At 46.4% G+C, this 21,475-nt stretch overlaps 1 protein-coding gene across 3 annotated transcripts in view; it reads right to left on the reverse strand.

Moving 5' to 3' along the window:
- BCORL1 (BCL6 corepressor like 1) overlaps positions 1-21,475 on the reverse strand; it is a 962,450-nt gene that overhangs the window by 813,816 nt on the left and 127,159 nt on the right. For all 3 annotated transcript variants that reach the window (XM_086918805.1, XM_086918802.1, XM_086918799.1), the window contains exon 2: positions 18,489-18,583. The gene's annotated coding sequence lies outside the window, so the exon portion shown is untranslated. The remainder of the gene's footprint in view (positions 1-18,488; positions 18,584-21,475) is intronic.

Consider the following 21,475-nt stretch of genomic DNA (forward strand, 5'->3'; position numbering starts at 1 on the left):
TGCTTGATGCAGCTATGCCTCAGTCTCTGGCGGATGATTCTAGAGGGTAAATAGGAACTAGTGCGGAGAGGGGTAGGGGGGATGGAGAGGTGATTTGTCCTACTTTAGCTTTAGTTAGTGTTGTTGTATTGTAGTTTCTCTTAAAAGGGATAAGGAATGGCTGTTCATTTCGATTGCCTCTTCCGCAACCGGCCAACAGTTTGTTGGCCAGAAAGTTGTGTAAACCTGTGTAGAGATCCGCTCTTCCGGCCTTGTGATGTACCGGTCTCAGACACGCACTACTTTAAGTGATTTACAATCATTAATACAATGTTTTTACACCAAAGTTAGAAAACAATACTTTCCGAAAAACTCTTTTCACGATTTAATGATACGTTTTCTATTACTCCTCACAAAAACAGTATATTTTCAACAAGAAAACAAAACAACATCTTATCTTTGGTATATTCCAAATTAATTAACATAGCCATACAATAAATCAAAACATCATGTTGACTTTGACGATTTGCTGGTTAAACAATGTCGATGTTAGAAGCCCAATGCATTTCGGGACTTTTAATGTCCCTTCATCAGGGGCAACACTGTAAGTAAAAAATAAATAAATAAAGGGCAATCAACAATTATTTTACAGTGGTATATACAAGTACCATCTTGCAATCAGATAACTAACATCTCATAAAACTTTTAAAAAAATGGGTGGTTATCAATGTGTTCATTAGTGCTCAATTTGTGCATGTGGAAACAAAATTGTGAAAGAAACCATCACTAATGTCAGACCAAAATGACACAATCCTCTCCACTTAGTCATCTAGTGAGCCACAGGGCTCACTAGATGAGCAAAAGCTGTGTCGTCAATTACTATCTGTTTAAGCCACAAGCGCTCTGTAAAGTAAAAATAAAAATAATTTGTGTTTAAGCTCGTACACACAGTAAACCGTGCTCGGTGGCTAGGGAAACGTGATAACAAAACTGAGGAACTTACTTAAAACACTGTGCGGTGTAATCCCTCCAAAGAAAGAGAGAACGGAATCAACAAACTACCCGGTTCAACTCGGTGTTCGCACAGGGAGGGCTTGGGGGGAGGGGCTGCCGACCACAGGGAGGTCCCCCCCCGGGCGATTTGGGAGGGCTGCGGGGGGGGGGGGGGAAGGGGTTTTCCTCTCCAGAGCCTTCTAGAAGGTTCCTGTTGGGCTGCTTTTTGGTAGGTTTTTGCAGCCCAACATATAAGTCACCTTGTCTCCGCCTCCGAGCCACCATTTTAGGTTTGGTGACCTGGTGGCTGGGAGGTTAGCTAGGTTTTTTGGTCAGGGAGTTATAGTCATTTGAAGTTAGTTTTTACTAGGTATTGATATACTTTTGCTGACATTTGTGGCGCTATGGGGGATCATCGTGTATTAGAAGCTCTGCGCTTGCTCCGAAGCCGGCCGGATGGATTTGGTGATTGGGGGTGGCCCGGCGCGTCCATCGCGCCAGGCCACTGCTGGCGGAGCTGCGGCGGTGGCAGCGTGCTCTTCGCCAAAGAAGCGCCGCTCTCATGGGGTAAGTGAGCGGGACGCTTCCGTACTCGGAAGTCGGCCCAGTCGGGAAAAGCGCGTGCGGAGGGGGAGGAGGTTTCTGGTGCTTTGCGCGACACTCCGCGTCTCAGAGCGGAGGTCGCGGTAGGCTCGCAGTCAATTGGGCGCCCTTTTGAAGGCGCCCGTGGCGATTTACAATTTGGTATGTTGGAGGATTCCTCCGTGTCTGTTCCAGGCCGCGGAGGCCGTAAGTGGAGCGGGAAGCGCTCCGCTTCCTTGACAGCATTAGAGCAGCGGGAGGGGTTAGGAGCCGGTGCTCCACAGCGTGGTGCGCAGAGAGGCTCAATCGCCTTGGGTGAGGGGAGGGGTGGTGGTGCAGAGGACGGGGAGGCTTTTTCTTTTACTCTGGGGATGCCCGGTCGTGTGCATTTTGAGCAGCAATTTTCGGATCCTTTGAACATGGCAGTTTCTGGCGTGCCTCAAGATTCTATAGGACAAGTTGATTTTAATATCGATTTGGCAAATGAAGAGGGGGCATATGAAGGGACAGGTTTTATGCATAGCCCTTTGATGTTTTCTGGGCCTCCTTCGGAGCACGAAGAAGCTGTGTCTGTTTTGAGAAGCTCTAGGGGTGAAGGAGAGTGGGCTCAAGTTGGGGAGGGGGTGTCAGTGCTGGGACTGTTTTTGATGTGGGGGTTAACAGGTCAGGGGCTGGTGGACCAGTTGTAGGTTTGCCTGATGAGGTTGTATCGCATGAATTGGAGGGTAGGGTTGAACAGCTTGTACCTTGTTCCCTTAATCGTTTTGGCAGTAATGTAGGGCAGGGTGATGTTTTTCCTGTTAGGGGGTTGGGTAGTGTAAGGGGTCAGGGTGAAGGAGCTCTTATGGGAGATAGGGGTGCTGGTAAATCTGGTTTTTCTGAGCTGGGTGTGGGCCAGGTATGTCTTCTGAGGCATGGCAAAATGTTTCGGAGGTTGGTGTTGGTAATGTGGTTCCTTGTACACTTTCACACTATGGTAAGGGTTTTGGGCAGGTTGGTAGCGTTTCAGTGCGGGGGTCTTCAGATGCTGTTCCTTATTTGTCAGGGGGTATGGGTGGCCACCATTTTGAGGTTCAGCCTCCTGGTTGGGAGCGTTTTGGGAGGGTGTGTATGGATAGGGGTGGGCTGCAGAGTGAGGGTGGGGAGCAGGGGTTAGCTGAGAGGACTTTGGTAGGGGGTCTTCTTCGGTGGTTGCGCCTACTAGAGTGGTTTGGAGTGAAGATGAGGAGGTGGTGGGTGATTTCCCAGTGAGGGGGGCGCCTTTGAGGAGTAAAGGTAGGGTTTTGTCTCTTGATAGGTTGCAAGGAAGGTCAGTTGGTCCAGATGTTTTGCAGCAGCCTGGTGCTGGAGCAGGTTTTGTTATGAGGGGTCCCAGCACACCAGTCCAAACTTTTTCTTTTCAGGTTGTAGATCGGTGCGGTGGTCCAGACTCGGTAGGGCGCGGTCCAGTCCATTTTCGCCGAGGTGAAGTAAGGAGAGATCCTAGCTCGGCCATCTCTGTTCCACCGAGGGAACCCGTCGCGGTCAGCGCACGAAGGTATTGCGCAACCTCTCTGGCCCCAACGAATAGCAGGTCTAGGTGATCTACCTTACAGTCGGCTATGGAGCTACAGAGTCAGCGCAGGGGAAGTTACAGGCGGATACAGTCTGCTCCCCCTCCAGGAGGACATTCTATTCAGTCTGAGCCTAATGTTTCTAATGACGGGTTGGGGAAGACCCGAGGTGTGATTGTAAATGAGAATTTGGGGCTTCTGGAGATGGAGCCGGTGGTGTTGGACTATGACGACGATACTCCTGAAGAAGGGGAATTGCGTGAGGTGAAGGGGGGGGGAGCCCTCTCATGTGTCACATAGTGTTTTTCAGGTTTCGTCAGTCACACAAAAGTCAAAGGAGAGACGAGAGCACGGCCCATCCATTAGGGCTCCTCGAGGAAGGACCATGTTGGATTTTTCAGCGCCACAGGCGGAGGCTGCGAGGGCAGTTCCTTTAGAGCCAGGTGAGAAAGCAGTTACCCAGGCCACCCCTAAAATGGTGTCTATGGGGACGGCAGTGGAGGGGGTGGGGTTGGGGAAGGGAGATTGTTGAAAGGTAGACATGTTAAGGACACAGGTGTAGGCACGGATGACAGTATTGGGTCAGTGGAAGGTAAGATTGAAAGTGGTACAAATACGGATGCTGCAGAAGGGGTTAAGGAACCACTTCAAAGTAAAGAGTTGAAGATTAAAAAATTGCCCTATATGGGAGTCACTAAACCTTTAGGCGCTCATTTAATGTTGGCGACAAAGGAGCGCATTTGGAAGGGTGAGTATGTGGAGATATTGAAGCTCCTTCACCGTGAAGTTAGGTCTAAGGAAGGTTCAAAGGAAGAGGAGTATGAGCTAGCAAAACTCCCCAAAAGTACCATTGACTTTTGAGAATTGGACGGCGGCTTTTCTAATATATGCAAGTGTTTACTGTGAGAAATTTCCAGAGCGCAGCGTTTCTATATATAAATATATGGATGTGATCCAGAAGGCGCAGCTTACTGGAGGGGGGTATGCTTGGGCCCAGTATGATGAAGAATTTAGGGCAAGGATGGCATGGGACCCGGAAGCAAAGTAGGGGGAGTTGGATACTGATTTATGGCAGCATACGTTGGGGGCCGCCTCAGGGGGCAAGACCATCTTTACAGCCAGCGGTCTCCCGTTAATTTATCAGCCCTTTCAGGCCAAGCCCACCAGGGGAGGGCTGGGGCGTAGTTCAAGTACACAGTCAGGAAGTAGTGCTTGCTGGGATTTCAATAAGGGGTTGTGCACCAGAGAATACTTCAAATATAGGCATGAGTGCTCCGGCTGTGGAAGGCGACACCCTTTGTTTAAATGTTGGGGGCCCAAACCGGGAAGTGGCCATCAAGGGAATCAGACAGGTTCAGGTGCGTCAGGATCGTCACAGCAGTTCAAAGGGGGTCGGGGAGGTAGAGGTGCGCAGGGCTCTGGGCCAAAGAGCTCATACGCCAGTTAAGCTGCCGCAATTACAACAGGCCCTTCAGGATTATGAGAATGTAGATGTTAAGCAGAAGCTGTTGGAGGGTTCTCAGTTTGGTTTTCATTTGGGATACTTGGGACCAAGGCAGAGGCGTTGGGCAGACAATTTGAAGTCAGCTTTCGAGCATAAGGCAGTGGTGCGAGAGAAATTGAGTAAAGAAGTGCATGAAGGACGGATGGCAGGCCCTTTTCATGACTGGCCGATCCAGGATTTGATCATTTCACCAATTGGTGTGGTCCCTAAAAAAGAGCAGGGACAGTACAGACTTATTCAGCATTTGTCGTGGCCGGAAGGGTCTTCTGTGAATGATTTCATTGATGAGGAGGCTGCTTCGGTTTCATATTCCTCAGTTGACGTGGCCATGTCACTTGTAGTGACCGCGGGCGCAGCTGCGGAGATGGCTAAGTGTGACATTAAGTCTGCATTTCGGCTGCTTCCAGTCCATCCAGATGACTGGTGTCTTCTGGGTATCCATTTTGAAGGGAAATGGTACGTGGACAAAGCATTGCCGATGGGTTGTTCCATGTCATGTGCTCTTTTTGAATGTTTCAGCACTTTTTTTCAGTGGCATTTCACACACCATTCTGGTCATTCTCTGGTAACGCTCTATTTAGACGATTTCTTTTTTGTTGGTTCCCCGGGCTCTGCGGAGTGCCAGACAGCTCTGGACACTTTCCATGGGCTTACGGAGGAATTAGGTGTGCCTTTGGCTCCTGAGAAAACTATGGGTCCTGCCACGGTATTATCATTCTTAGGCATTGAAATTGATTCTGTGGCAATGCAGGCTCGCTTACCGGAGGATAAGAAAACAAAGATGCTGGAACTGTTCAGTGGTATGTTGTTGAAACAGAAGGTGCAGGTGAAAGAAATTCAGGTGTTGCTGGGGCACCTTAATTTTGCGTGCAGGGTGGTGCGAGCGGGGAGGACTTTTTGTCGTCGGTTGGGCAGGGCTCTGGCTGGACAACATTTGCCGCACCATCGTGTACGTCTGTCAGCAGGAGTCAAAGAAGATTTGCGGTTGTGTAAAGTTTTTCTCACTTCCTTTCACGGTGTGCCATTAGTCAGAGATGTGGATTTTCAGTGGGATGTGCAGATGTTCTCAGATGCTGCGGGCAGTGAGGGTTTTGGCTTGTACTGGAATGGGAGATGGTGTGCGGAGCGGTGGCCGGAAAATTGGTTGAACGGTGGAAGGAGTATAACATTTCTTGAGCTCTTTCCTTTGCTGGTGGCTTTGACTCTGTGGGGATAGGGTTTGGCACACAAAAAAGTACTTTTCCATGTTGATAACATGGCTGTGGTCAAGATTGTGAATCGGCAGTCGGCCAGAGAGGAGCAGGTACTGAAGCTAATGAGAGTCTTTGTGTTGGGTTGCTTGAAGCATGACATTGCATTTCGAGCCTTGCACATTCCTGGTGTGTACAATGACATAGCAGATGCTCTCGTTCGCAGTGGGGGAGATTCCGTGGACTGGCCAGAGAGGCGGACAGATCACTGACCCCAATGCCGATTCATCTGTGGCACGTAGGCAACGTCGGGTATTACAACTGGTGGTAGGTTCTTTGTCTGTGTCCACGCGTTCAGCTTATTCTTTGGCATGGAAGGAGTTCTTGGAATCGGGGGCGTGCAGGCGTGAGGAAGTTTGGCGCCGTTCTGAGGATGTGATTCAGTTCATACTGGACCTCATGGATAAAGGTTTGTCTAGAGTTACCATCGCAGGAAAATTCGCAGGGATATCCTTCATGGGTAAACATTTTTGGGGTTATTCTCCTTCAGCTGGTGAGATTGGCAAAAGAATGCTTGAGGGCTGAGCCAGGGAGCGGGGAGGTTCAAGAATGTCTAGAGCTCCTTTATCTTGGCAGACACTGGCTCGGATATTAGCTGTTCTGCCTTTAGTTTGTAGAGATGATTTCGAAGCTTGTTTGTTTGTCATGTTGATGGCTTTTATGTTCTTTGGGGCTTTTCGAGTTTCAGAATTGTTGAGTTCTAAAGCTAAGGTTGGAATTTGCTGGAGAGATATTTTTTGCTCAGAAGAAGGTGTTCACGTGTGGCTCTCCAGTTCTAAGACTGATCAAAGGAAATTGGGTAAAGGGGTGTGGTTAGAAGTGCGTTCTCCTCAGTTCTGGGCCCCGATCTCAAGCGGTGACGGTTTGGATAGTGGGCCATTCGTTCATCAAATGGGCCCGGGTTCAGGCAGCCCAAAGTTATTTTGGAGAATTGTTGGGTTTTAATGATAAAATGTTTAATATTGTTTGGAAAGGAAAAGGGGGGATGCTTTGGAGTGAATTAGTTCCGTGTCTGAACAAAGGAATAGTTGGAGGTTGTTGCCCAGATATTTTTGTAATTCACTTAGGCGAGAATGTGCAACTAAAAGGGGTGGTTTTGTTGCGGGCAATGAAGAGGGATTTAGCTTTCATTAAGGAACGTTGGGCTGGTTGCCATGTTTTTTGGACTGAATTGATTCCCCGTAGGATTAGGCGAGGAGCAGTGAATCCTAGAGCGATTGACAGGGCCAGAAAGAAGGTGAATGCTGAGGTTTCCAGATTTTTTCGTCAGCTGGGTTTTGGAAGAGTGCCCCATAGAGAGATTCGTTTTGAGTCGGTTGAGTTTTTTAGGGACGATGGAGTCCAGTTATCCAGAATAGGCATGGATTTGTATTTGTTGGAGTTAAGAGAAGTTTTGGCTAGGTCTTTGACCATGCAGCGTGAGTGTTTTTTTTGGGTTATACCCTTTTTTCCTATTGGGGGGGCAGAAAGGGGGGTGGGTAGTGTTGCTCCCCCCCCCCACCTTCCTGGGTGACGGGGTCTAGTTGTTTCAGGGCAGTTTGTGTCTGATTTTGGTTGATTATTGCTCAGGTTTGTGTTAGCGACAGGGAGAGGATAAGTTGGTTAGTGGTTGGCTGATCATACGTTTTTTGGGGGTTTGACAGAGGTGAAGTGGCAGGCAGGTGATTGGTTAATGGAGGGCCTGCTATTTGTTCGTTATTGGGGTTGATATGATGACATAATGTTTATTAATGATGATGTAATGTTTTATAATGTTGTTGTAATGTTTGAAATGTTGTATTGTATGGGTGGGGGAGGGGGCATGACATTTTAGGGGAGGGGGTGAGCCTCACGTCATACGCTGATGACACTCAATTGGTCCTCGCCGTCAAAAATGACGGGCCTCAGAAAGCCAACTTGTTCAACCAGGGCATGCTGGCAATCGGGAACTGGATGGCACACAACTGTTTGAAATTAAACTCCGATAAATCGGAAGTTGTAATTTTTGGCAATCTCTCCCCGGAGTGGTCCCCCCTTTGGTGGCCTTCACCTATGGGCCAGCCCCCAGACCCGGTTAACAAAGTGAGGAACCTGGGAGTCTTGTTCGACAATTGTCTGAACTTCTTACCACATGCCAACCAGATATCCTCCTCAGCCTTTCATAAATTAAGGCTCATCAAGAAAATTCTGCCCATTCTACCTGAAAACACCGCCAAAACATTGGTAAGCTCCCTGGTACTCTCCACCCTAGACTATTGTAACGCTTTGTTTCTAGGTGCCCAGGAGAGAGTGTTATCGAAAATGCAGGCTATTCAGAACGCGGCCGCCAGGCTTCTAGGGTGAATCCCCAAATACCAACCGGTTTCACCCACCATAAGACAACTTCACTGGCTTCCGGTGAAGAAGAGGATTACGTTCAAATCCCTGTGCTTGGTATACAAGGCTTTACACAATGCCGGACCAGTGTTCTTCACTCAGAACCTAACCCCCTACTGCCCTTCCAGAACACTGCGCTCCTCCAGTTCCTTGGAACTGGTGGTCCCCCGAACCAAATCTGTCAAGTGGGGTGACAGAAGATTTCTCGTAGCCGCTCCAAAATTGTGGAACACACTGCCTCACTCAATCAAGACCAGTACTTCCCTCTGGTCTTTCCGCAAAAACCTCAAAACCTGGCTTTTTAATCAATGAACTTCAGTCCCCCTTGTTGGCTAAACATTGCAGTTACTTAGCGCCGAGATGCCCACGGGCCTTCGTTTCGCGCTTTACAAATGCTGTTATAAATAAATAAATAAATAAATAGATGCGGTACACTTAATGGGTAATGGTAAACGTCTGACGTGTTGGCTATATCATGGATTGAGGGCCCACCTACTAGCATCCCTAACTCAAATAAGGGACAAATGGGGGCAGGATATGAAAAATGTTCTAGCCTTCTCAATGGAGATCTCACGTAACTCCATATTCAAACCAATACAACTCATGATCCTGCATAGAGCCAACTTTACACCACATAGGAGTACATACTATGTATTCCGGAGGCGTCGGCAGCATGCCCCAGATGCCGTAAACCGGATGTAAGATTCCTTCATGTGATATGGTCCTGTCCCAACCTGTCAACCTACTGGTTGCAAGTGAACGAGGACACAAGTAGGACAATAGGGAGTGCCACTCATTGTGCGGCAGATATTAGTTTTTTGGGCCTTTATCCCAGTCCCAAGAATAGTAAAGCACAAACTAAGGGCCCTATTAGGATGGCGGACGGACCTGCGTCCATCCGCCACCCCAGAGGAGGAGGGACCGTCCGCAGGGGCAGCGGCGGTCCCTCTGTACAAATTAGGATGTGACCGCCACCCTGGCGTTAACATCCTGTATGTTTAACATTGCGGTGGGAGCTGCTTGAAGCAGCAACCGCGGCAATGTTAAAAATGCAATCAGTGCATTTGCATGCACAAAGCGGCAGGCACCACGCGGTGCCTGCCGCTTTGTGCATGCAAATGCAGGGGGGTACCATAGGTACCCCCCATGTGCACCCCCACCTCCCCTTCACCCGGGGGGCCCGCAACGGGCCCCCAAAGAAAAGTCTGTATGCCTTTTCGTGGCGGCATTGCTGCCGCGGAAAGGCATTACAAAATTAAAATCCTAATATGGCTGGCGGTGTTAGAGCTTTTCCGCCGCGGTCGGAAGGCGACCGCGGTGGAAAAGCGGCAGACGTAAAAATTACCCCCCAGCCATCCTAATCTGGCTGGGGGTCATTTGTGTGTCCACCGCGGTGAATCCGCATACTCCTGGCCGGCGGTGGCGGGGCCGGCGGCGGCGGAATCTCTACCTTAATCAGATGTGTCAGACAATATGGGCAGATGTGTGGTGGTGACTGGAGAACTCCAAGGCCGCGTGGGGTCTTTGTTGTGTGTGTGTGTGTGTGTGTGTGTCTGTGAACACACACGCTTACCTGACATTTGACTTCATAGAGATCAAGGGCAGTTTACTGGCACAGCTTCCTCTGGGACTGTGGCTCATAGGTGGGGGGAGATTAGAATGGGGCTGATTGAGCCTGGATCATATGGGTGGAGGGTGTGGCCCGTATTGCGGTATAATTATTCTCACCCAGTTCATGGAGGCCGTTGGAATTAGGGCACTCCATGGAGGGCACTTAACCCACAGGAAAGGAATTTAACATAATACTCTGGGGCAATGGGAAGTTCTCCCAGTTTGATTATTTCCTTGTCATTCATTCCAAGAAGGGAAGGGAGTCAGAGGGTTCAGATACTGGCGAGAGGACTTTTGATTCTCTCTCCATTAGAGCGGAGGTGGAGCACAGGTTCAGGCAGTGTTTTTAAGGGCTGGTATTTGAATGCTTGGTGGTGGACGACCCCTGATCATAAAACCCATATAGTAGGGGTAATTGACTCTTACTTTACTATAAACACGGACTCAGAGGACTCCCTTGGGGTGCTGGGGGAGGCGGTTAAGGCCATCCTACAAGGTGATGTCATTAGTCAACAAATTGGGGAGAGATGGAGGAAACAGCAGGAGGTGGCAGACCTAGAAAAGAACAACCTAAAACTAGAGACGCAATATTTGGCTTCCTCCTCCCCTCTCACATTCAGTATTGCCCAACACACACACAGACAACCATTAAACAGCGACATCTAAACAAGGGCTAAAGGGCTTGGTTGGCTACCCAGGCCCATATTTATCAGAGGGGAGCAAAGTTAGCAAAACCCTCCACTGGTTATGTTCCAACACAACTAGTCATGACCCAATAGCAAAGTTTAAGGGGGGGGGGATTGGGGAAATTAGGGGGGGGACAAACATTGAAAAGGAATTTGGGTCTTTCAAATGACCCTATACTGAGCAGAGAAATCGCAGGAGCGGACTGCCTTGCCACAATTTGTTAATGATCTCCCTCTCAGAACATTGGCAGACAGTGACAGAACACTGTCAGAGAGAGATCTAATAGAGGAGGAACTCGCCGAGGCTCTACATCACCTGAGCACTGGGAAGACCCTGGAACCCAATGGGTTCTCGATGCAATTCGATGCAACTCTTTCCTGGATTCAGATAAAAGTAGGAGATGGAACAAAGGTCTACCGTAAGATCCTGACAATAACAGGCCTTAAACAGGAGTGCGTGCTTGCCCCAGAGCTATTTAACCTCTTCCTGGAAGACCTCACACAAGATCTGGACCAGATGAATGCCCAGGCACCCAAACTAGGGAGAAAACAACTGGCAAGCATGGTATATGCTGACAACATTTTTCTCCTCAGTAGAACCAAGGTGGGAGGTACAAATGTTGTTGCATAAATTAAGCTCTTATACCTCGGTTAACAACTTGGAAATCAATCTTAATAACACAAAAGTGCTAATGTTCAGCAAAACACGAAAGACTCCCGAACCTTGGTACCTATATGATTACAATTTAACCAAAGAGCAAGACTACAAGTAGCTGGTAGTTCTAATAAGACACAAAATCCCTACGACATGAGAAAAAAATGAAATCGAAAGCAGGGTCCATTTTAGACGCCTTTTTATCTATTCAGAAAAGGATAATAGGTTACAACCTCCTCCCAATGTTAGAGGTCATTAGAACAAAACTTCTGCCAAACATAGCCTATGGCTGTGAAGCTCTCTGCAGTCGTGAAGCAAAATGGTTAGAAATGATAAACCATGAATCCTTGTAGGTAGCTTTTCTGTTTACCATGCAATGCTTTCCAAGCCCAAAATTAGGCTGGAGTTCAGGCTCATCAGGCAAAAGTACTCAAGATAAAGCACCTTCATCAAATTCTGTCCCAAATAGTGAACCGCCAAGGATAACACACTAGAGCAAGGGCTTTGGACAGAATTATCAACCAACACAGGATGCTGTCCCTATCGGGACTACCTACGTACGGTCTTGCATTGAGAACATACAAATTAATTATCTGTGGGAGCTCCCAACAGCTTTCCAAATTTTTAAGAAACAGGTCAATGAAATCATGCATGAACTAACCTCATAGGAGGACAGAAATGCTTTTTTCAAAACGAGCGTATTCCTTGATCATCATGCACTCCTACAAAACCCTAACGCAGGTTCATGCTACTTCATCCACATGAAAATAAAACTAATGTTGATTTTTCAACCCTAGACTTATGTCCAAAATAGCTTTTAACATGAAACAGCAACTCCTGTTGAGGCTGCAACCAAGTCCTCAAAACTAACACACACATCTGTATCTGTACAGCACTCCTGACTGAGCGTCGATATTTCTTGCAAACTGTCTGTAATGCTCATGCCCTGACAAAAAAACTATCCAGAGTGGCCTTTCCCCTAGCGGGTTTCAAGAAGACATCTGATTTGGTGGGATGGGACTATATGTTTCTCCTGTTGGATAGACTCAACTTTAGTCCTACGTTCTGTAAATATGTGAGACTGTTATGCATGGGTCTGCTGCCACAAGTTAGAATTGGGCGGGATACATCTGATTAATTTTGTGTGAGGAGAGGTACGATGCACAGTTGCCCTTGGACCATACTACTTTTTGCTATTGTAGAAGAGCAGTCCGCAGAGTAGATCAGGGTGGATGCCCAAATCAGGGGTTTCAAGTGGGCACCGGGGATAGAGGAAATAATTCCACTCTATGCAGAAAATATCTTGGTGTTCTTGAGTGATTTGGAGTAGTTGAGACCAAGGATTCAGCAGAATTTCCAGATTTTTGTAGATGTACAGATTTCTGTATAAATAGAACCACATCCTCTCTGTTCATGGGCTGCTACACGGACATGCAGGTGGTTACTAAGGGGTTTAGAAATTTGTATAAAGAAAATTTGAGTTAAACATACAACTGGACGCAGGAAGGGGAGAAAAATATCCAGCTGCAGATTACTAGGCTACAAAATTACATCAGGTTCTGAGCAGCTCTTCCACTGTCACTCCTTGGGCCTCAGCAATTTTTAAAATGGGTTCCCTCCTATGCCTCCTTCATCAACTGCAGAATCTACAATTTCCAAACCCACAACGCTTCTTCCTTAGGATAAAATCGTATTCTCTGGGTTTTCTTTGGAGTGATGGGCTACCCAAGATAATACTACATAAATGTTTCAATTCTACCTACGAGGGCGGCATTGCAGTGATGGATGTTGCATCATAATACAGAGCTTCCCAACTGCTAATTCTTAATGAGTAGTGGTAGGACATGTGTGGCAACCCCAACTTTACGTCTGAAAAATGGGTGATGCAGGAGGTACAGCTGCTGCATCTTTTGCATGGTGAGTTGACAAAATCTGCTTGGCCGCTGGCCACACAGGTTGTGTTAAAAGCCTGATAAAGTACAACCAAGTTGGAAGAACAAACTCACCAAATAAACCCCACTATAAGCTGGGAATTGATTACAACAGGTGTCACAGCTGCAATGTGTTCCAGAGCTGGGATACAATCTGCATTTCTAAGTTGGGGGATGTTCTGACCGGCTTAGTGATGATGTCCTTTGCCACCCTGGAAGACTAGTTTAACCTTCATTGCTGTTAATTTTCAGGTATCTGCAGCTCAGACATGCCCTCAGACCCTACTTAACAAGGATCACAGACCGCCCGGATTTTAGTCCATTAGAGGCAAAGGTCCATGTGGACTAGGCTGTCTATCGAGCCATCCAGCTAGAGCCCTGCTCTTAAAGGCCCCGATAGAACCTTATACTGAAATACCTAACTAATGTGTAAAGTTTACAAGCATTACGGATTTGATATCCTGCAGTATCATAGCATGTTTATGTTTGGGTTGCCTCTTTAGGAATTTCATGAGGCTGGGTGGTGGGTGGGGGATGCGGTGTATGTTGTTTTTATATTCATTTGATTGTTGCCGCAATTATGGTGCTAGAGATGGAGGGTGGAATAATACATGGTTTAATCCTAATTTAATGTCTTTTGACCTATGGCCAAGGTAGGTCTTCAGTCCGGACCGTCCAGACTATCACTGATGTCCTGAAACGTTCGAGGCTTGAATAATACCAGGAAACGCAGGCAGGGTCTTAATTATATTTCGCGCCATAATATTGACATTGTTTTTCTCCAGGAGACACATCTAGCGTCTTCGGATTCTGCTTCAGTTGCCAGGTCCTGGTGGGCACATTGTGTGTTTTCAAATTTTAGTAGATATGCTAGGGGTGTTGCCATACTTATTCACAAGCGAGTGCCCTTTGTGATGTCCAGTAGTATTGTAGACATTGAAGGCAGATATTTGATTGTCACTGGTGTGCTTATGGGGTATAAGATTACTTTGGTGGGGATTTATGGTCCTAATGTAGACACCCCCTCGTTTTATCAAGACCTACAGGTGAAGCTCCTCAGGCTCGATGTAGATTTACTGGTTCTTGACGGGGACTTCAACTTGTTGATGAACGCCGCCAGGGATAGCACCTCAACCTCCCCTGACATAAAAGCTCGCTCCCGTCCCGTACTGTCTGACATCTGCACCCCTTTTTCCCTCATAGATATCGAAGCTAGGCTGCACCCACACACTCCAGACTACACACATCACTCTGGATACCACAATACGTGGACTAGAATTGACTACTGGCTCCTCTCCCCCGGAGTGGCGGGATGGGTCGAGGATCTAGTTACACTCCCACGCACTCTGTCTGACCACTTCCCCATTGTGCTAAAGCTACAAATTCCCAGATTAGGGGGATATGAGAGGCAATGGCGTTTCCCGGGCAGGGCCTTGACTGACCCAATTTTTACAGAAGAGATTCGCTGTGCCATCGATGACTACTTTGATCTTAATATCGGGACGGTAGAGTCTTGGGCAGCATTGTGTGAAGGATTCAAGGCCACTATTCGTGGGGTGGGCATTGCTAAACTGGTGGGCACCTTGAGGGACCTCCGAGCCACTCTGTCACGAGTCGAGAAAGACATATCCATACTTGACAAGGAGTTATTAGTGACAGCATAAGAAACTGGGAAAGTCAGACGCCTGGAACTACTGCTTGAATTCCGAGAGGCGGCAGATAGGGAGTTGAAGTTCCTTAGTAAACAATATAAGGCGCAGCGATGCGGAGAGGGCGATAGACCTGGCAAGCTACTGGCGCAGATGCTCCAACCTCCTCGTCAGGCATCATACGTCACAGAAATTGTGGACCCACTGGGGGCAATGCATCATTCTACACCAGGTATCTGTGGTGCCTTTCTGTCCCATTACAAGACCCTATACACCTCCACACTATCGGGAGACCAGAGAGACCCAGGACCCTATTTAAACAAGGTTGCTATGGTCTATCTCGAAAGACAGATGCAAGAGTTCCTGGCCATGCCTATTACCCCTGATAGCATAGTTGAAGCCATTGACGCACTGCGAGGCTCCTCAGCACCGGGCCTTGATGACTTTTCAGCGGGTGTTTACAAAGCCTACAAGGACGAACTGGTTCCGAGATTGGTGGAGGTGTACGCGGAGGCCTTAGAGTCTGGCACATTACCGCCAATCCTCCGTGAGGCTATTATTGTTCTCCTCCCGAAACCTGGCAAAGACCCTACTTCTTGTAGTTCATATAGACCCCATTCCTTACTAAATCTCGACTATAAGATCCTAGCAAAGGTTCTGGCAATCCGGCTTTCTCTTTTAATGGAGTCCATCATCTCACCAGCGCAATCAGGATTTGTCCTACACCTCTCTACATCCTTAAATCTGAGGACCTTGTTCTCAGTATTACACAGAATAGACCCCTCCACACCGGCCGCTGCTGTGCTTCTAGACGCGGAGAAAGCGTTTGATTCTCTGGAATGGCCTTTCTTTTTATCCATTATGAGACGTATGGGGATGCCTGAGGTCTTCGTGTCGACGGTGGCCTTGTTATACACCGCGCCTACTGCCCGGCTGCGTTTAAATGGCACTATTTCTGAACAATTTTCACTGTCACGCGGCACACGCCAAGGGTGCCCTCTCTCTCCGTTGTTGTTTATCATAGCAATGGACCCTTTGGTTCGCCATTTTCAGGAGAGGCACCCCCATCGCGGCCTTCAGTTTCGCACTGGTCCACTTTTAATATCCTTGTATGCCGATGACACGATATTGTATGTTAGGATGCCTCAGATTAATCTAGAGCCTTTAGTACACGAAATAATTTGGTTTGGAGAATACTCTGGCCTCAACATTAATTGGCATAAATCTGTCATTTTCCCACTTACCCCCGCTACCTCGCAATGGAACTGCGCCTTTCCTTTGGAATGGAGTACAGACTCTGTCAAGTATTTAGGGATCCATGTCCACCTTGACACGGTCGCTATAATCAGATTGAACTACAGCCGTGCTCTGGACTTTTTAGAAGACCAGCTTAAGCGGTGGATCCGCCTCCCTCTATCCATGGCTGGCCGGATTGCCATACTTAAGATGGTAGTACTCCCTCAGTTTTTGTACCTTTTCAACAACATCCCGATTCCACTCACCAACACCTTCTTCTCCCAACTGCGCTCACTTCTGCTGCAACTGGTTTGGGGGAACAAGTCTCCACGTGTGTCATGGCAGGTCCTAACACTCCCATACGAACAGGGCGGGTTTGGTGTCCCGGACTTTCACCTTTATTTTTTGGTGGCACAATGTTCGTACGCACACTCCTGGTTCCACCCAGACGCCAGGATTTTGTATTTGAAACCTGAGGCTGACCTGGTGCTTCCTGTGCCTCTTAACACTGTTCTTCCCAGAGGCATTCCGCGTGACCCCCAAGATATTCAGACTGTCTCGTCCACGTGTTGGGCTTGGGACAAGGTGTGCAGATTGCTTCGGCTGGACCGGCTGTACTCGCCTGTCCTCCTGCTGCCCAATGCTCACTGGCTTCCTGTGACCGGTGAACTAGTGGTCCAGCGAACGTTGTCCAACTACAATTTCCACACCGTCGGCGACCTTTTCCCCGAAGGCCATGCCTTCTCAATATCCGAAGACCAATGTTTTGCTGACCGTACATTCATGGATTCTTTTGTTCTGACCAGGCTATGGTCCTTGATGCGCGCTGAATTCCCCACATTTACGGTTCCCCCGGATTACACTACAACTCTTACGTTTGTCATACAGAGCCAGACAGGGTCGCATATGATCTCTAAGCTATATAAGCAGTGTGGTGCCTTGCTTCCCTCTTTGGATTCCAGGGTTCGCACCGCGTGGGAGAATGACTTGGGTAAGACAATATCAAATGACCAATGGGCACAATGTTGTTCCGCTACGAGGGAGGTGTCTATCAACAGCAGACACAAACTTATACACTTTAAGTTTCTGCGACGACTTTATCACACTCCAGCCCTCTCGCATAAAATTAACCCTGACAGACCTCACAGCTGCCCCAAATGTAATGCCCCTAACGCTGACTTCGCCCACCTTTCATGGACATGTCCTCTTCTACATGATTATTGGGTCCAGGTACACCGTATCTTCGGTGATATTTTGGGTGTGGCGTTAATTTCCACCCCTGAAATAGCGTTGCTGGGCTATGTACTCAACTTCCCTCGCTCGATCCGTAAACTGGCCGCCCTTGGTTTTTTGTTAGCAAAACGCGAGGAAGAGTTGCTTTGGGGTGCAAGACGCTCCGCAAGCGTACGCTCGTGGCTTCAGAGTATGGCATTCTGCAACGTTCACAGCGTGGAATATTCCACGCAGATCCCTCTGACATCCCGCCCAGTTGATATTTGGGGCCCATACCGTTCATACATCACTAAGATTACCGAGGAACGACAATCTCAGTCAGCGAGCAACATTGTCCCGGAAGGGGTTGGATAGGTTTCCGCACCCAGTTTCACTTGTACTGTATATCTTACTCCACTGTACCCACCCTCTCGGTTAGTCATGATGTGCTAACTTTTACTCTGTGGATGTCTAAATCCCTGTGCAATCACAATGCTGAGAATGACTGCTGGTTTCTATGTTTCTATGTAGTATTGCCTAATAATCTTAAAACTGCTGTTTCATGTGTATTTCATTATTTGTACTACTGCATTCAGCGCCCAAACGACTGCCTATGTTGTGTTCATGTATCGCTGCCCACTCCTCCACATCTATGTCATCCAATGTTCAACATGATTTGTATTCTGGTGCACCTTGCCAACTCCCACGTCATTATGTCCTGTTTCTCTCATGTTTTTTTTTTTAAAGGATAAATAAAGTTTAAAAAAAAAACTAATGTGTAAAGTCACAAAGGAGGGCAAAGAGGCTGAGCAGGGTTTGAGGGTGTTTGCGATTGCTGGGACCTGATGGAAATGAGGAATACAAGATATATTGTTACCCTATTTTGTCTAAATTACTGGTCGACTTAAAAAAAAAAAAAAAACGAGTTATTAAAAAAAAAAGAAATAACTACTACAATGTTAATTCATAATCAACATTCTTGAACGAATTACTACAGTTACAGGTTACTTTACCAACATTAGATATGTCAATAAAATAGACTACAAGATAAGAGGAGGTATGATACTACTTAAAAAATAGATAAATATCATGTCAAACATATGTTTCTGAAACAAGTAGCTCATTATGTATCATCTACTACTTTCCTGCAGATACTACGTTATTGGTACGGCCAAAACAGTTCATTATTTTGACGTTTTGAAACATGTTAATACTGTCTGAGTACAGGTTTCACCTCAGTACCAGCTTAACACCCAAATACAGCAATAAAAACAGAAAGGTATCCAGTTAACCTTTATCGGGGACTTTCCACTGCGCTGCAACACGTGTCTCCGAGTTTTTAGTAACTTTTGATCCGTATGAACTAGAAACAATTTTCTGGTAAAATCTGTAGATAAAAAAAACAGGCATTTTTCAGTGATAGATCAATGATGTGTTTTTGTTTGTCAAAGAATATAAACAAGCTAGGATAACGTATTTAAAATATTGGAATTCCTCTGCAGTAAATTTCATAAAAAGTGAATGCTGAAAAGCCCCTTTCTTTTTTACGTTAAATCACTGAAAGAACTTTAAAGTTAATATGTTATTTAAAGTGTCGTACTGTTATAGCGTCTACACATCAGGGGTAGCAAGCGCTATATAAATGCAAACTATTCACTCTTCTATCCCTCCACTATCATTTTTCAATACAAATAACAAACTCACATTTCCACCACTCAAATTGATTTCATATTCCCCTTTACTAATTCCCTACTAATCCTGTTTGGGTTCAGGAGTAGATGTTACCTGCCGAAAAGCACTTCAACACCTCATCAGGGGTAGCAAGCACTGTATAAATGCAAACCCTTCCCTCTTCTATCCCTCCACTATCCTTTTCAATCCAACTAACAGACTAACATGACCACCTCTCAAATTAATTTCATATTTCACTTTAGTAACTCACAACAAATACTTTTTGGGTTCCATAGTAGTGTGCTACATGCCGAAAAAGCGCATAGACACCTCATTAGGGGTTGTAAGCTCTATATAAATGCAATTACAATTACACAGAGTACCGTGTGTCACTTCTGCAGCAAGGGGCTACTTGGATGGAGTGGAATTAGGCTGCAGTTGTTTTGCATAAAGCTGTATGCGCATTTAAATCAGAAACCTGAACTGTATGTTCGAGGTGCCTGCATTTGCATTTAAGTTTCATTAGTTGTATTTGCGTAGATGCACTGGATACTTTCACTTAGAGGAAGATTCTAAAACTAGCCCAACGGTGACATCACCAAATGTTGAGACTGGTCTAGCTGAAAGCTATTTTGTAAAAGAGTTGGTTGATCCTGGTGACTGTAACGGAGGTCTGAAGGAAGAAAGGTCATTCGATTTTTAGAGGAGTCTTCATGGAGGTACTATCAGAGTTTTAGCATTTGAAACTTCCCACGGACTACCGCCTACTCTTATAAAATGAAACTTAAATGTTTAATTTGCTTTTTTGAAATGCATCCCATTGTCCTTTAGGGAAAATGAGCTGCATTAAAAAACAAGCATTTGCAATGCAATAGGTCTCGCATTAGGAAAGTGTGAGCTATTGGTATTGTAAATGACGATTTTTTTAAATATGTATTGGCTTTGAAAAAATATAAATTAATAGCATTGTTATTTACAAAGCCAATATCTTACACTTTCCTAATGCGAGTCCTATTGGCTATGGCAATGCTGGTTGGTAGCAAGCAAGGACAGTTCTGTTGTGGTGCTGAGTGATGCTGTTGTGGTGCTGAGTGCTGATGTGGTTGGGCTGAGTGATGTGGTGGTGTATTAGAGTGATGTGGTGGTGTATTAGAGTGATGTGGTGGTGTATTAGAGTGATGTGGTGGTGTATTAGAGTGATGTAGTGGTGTCCCAGAGTGATGTGGTGGTGTCCCAGAGTGATGTGGTGGTGTCCCAGAGTGATGTGGTGGTGTCCCAGAGTGATGTGTCTGTGAGTGATGTGGCGGTGTCCGTACAGTTAAGTAGTTTGTTTCCTCAGTGCCAGGATGCCTGGAATTCTTGGGGCATCGTGGCTCTCTATAAATCTAATATTCATTGAACTGGGAAATTGGTATTGAGGAAATACATATGAAGCGAGTGTGGAGTGGTCACTGTGGAGCCAATTAAGCATTGCATGTAGAAGGAGCACCGTAGGCTCATATGGTGGGGCCTCTAGAGACACCTTTTGAAGACCATGAGGTGTGGGCACAGTGAGAAGAGGCATCTGGAACAACGTTCTGGCTTGTAGTGAGAAATAAATTGTGGGAGAACATGAGGGATGGGGACTACAAAGAAACTGCTAAAAATAATTAAGTCACCTGGGGTTAACTTGGACAACTGTAGGTGAGAAAATATGGGGCACGTCACTGGGGACAATTGGTGTTGGGAATGAGGAGGAGGAATCTGAGACTAGGGGTCTTGGAGTGGTTGATTTGGGGTGCACTAAAAGTTTTTGTTTCAACAGTGGGTGTGAAGAATCTTTTTCCACATAATATACTTCAACAACAACAAAACTCGTTATTTTTCCATGGTAGAAAATTGACATTTCAAAATCAATGTCTGTTCATGTAGGGTGAACCGGCATGCACAGCTACAGATGGCTATTTGTCTTGAGTAAATGGGCTGTTAAGTTTACAGTCAACTCCTAGAATGGAAATAGCATTTTTAAATGAAAAGGTTAATTTTCATCCAAAAAATAAGGCTTATACTGAAATCCAACATATTAACCTCCCCTAAGAACTAACTTGAGCATCAAATCATGCTAATTCCTATGAGATAAAATGGCATATAACATTCAAGTACGTTTCCTGAAAGAGAAGAGTGCACATGATGTCCAAGAATCGCCATTGCTCTTATGGGAACAAGTATACTTGGCTTAGTACGTGTTCCAAGTTACTTTGAAAATAATTCTGGTCACCACAAGGGCCCAAAGTTATTTGAGACCTAGGCCTTTGTTACGATTTTGTCAGTAAAGACAACTCCGACGGAAATGGGTGTTTATGTCTGAACTGGTATCACGAGTTGTGCAGAATGTATAAAAAGACCTGGCTGATAAGGTGGAAAAGTGCACTATTATAGTATCCCGCATTTCAAGCAATGAAACAAAGAATAAGGGATGTAATGGTGCGCGAACAGGTGGGGCGGTCAAACCACGCGTTATGTTATCCCCCCCCCGATTACTAGCATTTTCTGTGGCAACGCCAGTTACCAGTAGAATATCTGACAAACAGAAAACGCTTGGCAACTGTAGGTCATTAGTCTTATAGGT

Source organism: Lissotriton vulgaris, chromosome 4_1, assembly GCF_964263255.1.
Source record: "Lissotriton vulgaris chromosome 4_1, aLisVul1.2, whole genome shotgun sequence".
Classification (NCBI taxonomy): Eukaryota; Metazoa; Chordata; class Amphibia; order Caudata; family Salamandridae; genus Lissotriton; species Lissotriton vulgaris.